This window comes from Frieseomelitta varia, unplaced genomic scaffold (assembly GCF_011392965.1).
Source record: "Frieseomelitta varia isolate USP_RPSP 00005682 unplaced genomic scaffold, Fvar_1.2 scaffold_188, whole genome shotgun sequence".
NCBI lineage: Eukaryota > Metazoa > Arthropoda > Insecta > Hymenoptera > Apidae > Frieseomelitta > Frieseomelitta varia.
Window position 1 is genome coordinate 200,830 of NW_025109616.1, and position 3,087 is coordinate 203,916.

Here is a 3,087-nt window from a genome sequence, read left to right on the forward strand (position 1 = left end):
AAATATAAGATTCTTTAAAAATAACGAAAGTTACCAAAATATAAAATTCTTTAAAAATAACTAAAGTTACCAAAATATAAGATTTTTTAAAAATAACGAAAGTTACTAAAATATAAGATTCTTCAAAAATCACGAAAGTTACCAAAAGATTCTTTAAAAATAACTAAAGTTACTAAAATATAAGATTCTTCAAAAATAACTAAAGTTACCAAAATATAAGATTCTTTAAAAATAACTAAAGTTGACAAAATATAAGATTCTTTAAAAATAACGAAAGTTACCAAAATATAAGATACTTTAAAAATAACGAAAGTTACCAAAATATAAGATTCTTTAAAAATAACGAAAGTTTCCAAAATATAAGATTCTTTAAAAATAACTAAAGTTATTAAAATATAAGATTCTTTAAAAATAACGAAAGTTGACAAAATCTTTCTGTCTCAGTACCGAATTCACGGAAAAAACACAACGCGAGAAGGAAAGAAATTCATTATCGAGAAAACCTAAGTGATTCGCGCGCTCCAGTCACAATACAGTTACTACGAATAAACATATTAGACTGCATAAATTTAACCGCCGTAATTATCGCGTTGTGACAAACGAGGTCCCATGTGCACGCGATTTTCGGATTAAATGATAAAACCCTGCGCAATGGCAGATTCAATATTTGCATAACTCGGTCTTACACTCTTCACAGGTTGATCTATGATCTTGAAATATACGGCTCTCTCGAGCGACTACTGTTTCTCTTGTCGATACACGCGAGACACGACAATCAAGTTTCATCGGAACGAAAGAATAATCTCCGTCTCAGAACGAATAACGTCACATACAGGGTGTCTCGTGATCAATCGACTCCACATGAGATGAATGTAAAAATGTGTCGAAAAGAAAGAATATGCTTTTTTTCATTAAAACTTCCATTCTCGAGGAAATCTCGAGTGTAAACTTGAATTTAGCTAATTCCATTTGTTCCCATATACAGGGTGACTAACGATTCATGATCACTCAATTGCGAGGTGATTCTTCATATAAAATTATGTCGAGAAGAAAGAACAGAATTTGTTCATTAAAGCCTAACCTTAAAGTTAGAAAATCGAGCTTGATAATTTACCGAGTATACTTGAATTTATCTAATTCTAGACATTGACAGCAAAAGAATAAGGCAGGAGGTTATTCCACGTGAGAACATTTTTCTGCGAGATGCTTCGTTTTCGAGAAAATCGAGTTTCAAAATTTATCGAGTACATGATGTACTAGAGGTAATTCAAAGTAAGCAAACTGAAAGTTTATTCTCTTGAAAATAACGCCTTAGACGGAAAAATTTTACTTCACATTTTTTACTTATATCCTCGTGTCGATTGTTCGCCCCTGTCCAGTATGGAATTCAAGTATATTTGATAAATTTACGAGCTCGATTTATTACGAAAATTCTTTCCTCTCGACACATGTTTACACGCAGAATCAGTCGGTTGATTACGAAACAGGCTGTGTAAATTGTCGACAGATTTCTTGACACCCGGTTCCTTTTTCAAAATTACTACCTTTTAGAGAAATATTTTGTCTGAAAGGGTACTCACTCGAAGGATCTCCAATTGGGTGCGTACGTACTCAGCTCGGCTGGCAATGTCGGGTATTGCCACAGGGAACGAACCCATATACTGCAACGAGAAGAAATATTGCCTTAGCACTGCAATTGTTTACAAGCCAAAAACTATCAAAGCATCACAATATTTGTAATTATGCAAATGACATGCGACACATACACACACACAGAGGGTAAAATTTTGCAAAATAAATATTTGAACATTTTGTTCTTAGACTCTCGTCGGTAGAAATAAAATAATAAAATAAGTATGTATAATAAAATATTTTTGAAAATAAAATAAGTAACGTCGTTTCTCGACACTGTAAAAAATTTCATTTCATTTAAATTATTGTCACTGGATGGCAGTGTTTATTAAATTTGAAAAAAAGAAACGACATTACTTATGGCTATCTATTAATATTTAAGGTGAGGTTTGAGATTTCGACGAAGATGACATACAATTTAAAATAGGGTTATTTACTATTATCGTCAGCTGTGACGACGCATTAAAGAATAAAATCCATACATTGGACAACTCACATTGATCATTCTTTCCATATTTTGCATATCAAAAATCAATTTTGACAAAATCAATTCCAACGATAAATTAATTGATGAACAACACGAGCAATAAGACGATTAGACAAGCAAATTATTTTTTTCATTCGCGTCGACCTCAGGATTGTTAGGCCTCGCTAATTATGCGGTGGCCTATGGTTTATCTCGCCGTCTGCGTTGCCGCACGGATTAATGGCCCCCTCCGAGAGAACTAAATTTCCGAAATATGATTTTTACGAGCTTTTAATCTGCTATTTTACCTCGATTGCAAGTAATATCTCCGTACTAATTTCTGGTAAATTACCTGCGGCTATTATCGTTAGGATACACACACACACATAAACGCGCATGTGTGCGCGCGTGCGTTCGAACAAATTTGCTTTCTTTAAATCTCAGCAGCTTGCTCGTTTATTTAGCGTTAATTGTACGTCAACTATATTTCTGATGAGCTAATATATTAATATATTTTTCAATTTCGATATATTGATATATATATATATAAAACCTTAGAACGTTTAAAAAATGAATATAATTTTCCATTGTAAAATTTTAATATCAACCGTAACAGCGTCAAATTACTGAATAATTTCCTAATCGACTAGAAAATATCAACGAACAAATAAATTTACGAAGAGAATACGTTAACTTATGACAAAAGTTTTCGTGAACAGTGAACGTAATACTGATAATTGGCCATTACTCGAGGCTAAACTTAACATGATCAGAAACAACACACTCCCTTATTCCAACTAGCCAACGATTGATCAAATTCGTCAAATCAGACACACGCGCCACGCTGCAGTTCGAAACGCGCGAGTAAAGTTCGCGAAAGACACACGTGATAACACGACGAGAAAATTCCAGTATGTAGTAACGAAGCAATGGATCATGCACTCTATAATTTCGTACGTGTGTGTTGCAAACTCTACAACTGCTCAACG

At 33.3% G+C, this 3,087-nt stretch overlaps 1 long non-coding RNA gene across 1 annotated transcript in view; it reads right to left on the reverse strand.

The window, feature by feature from the left end:
• Nucleotides 1–1,580: 1,580 nt before the first annotated feature.
• Nucleotides 1,581–3,087, reverse strand: part of LOC122539024 — an 8,951-nt gene continuing 7,444 nt past the window's right edge. Inside the window, exon 3 of the long non-coding RNA XR_006308971.1 lies at nt 1,581–1,661. This is a non-coding gene — a long non-coding RNA (uncharacterized LOC122539024). The remainder of the gene's footprint in view (nt 1,662–3,087) is intronic.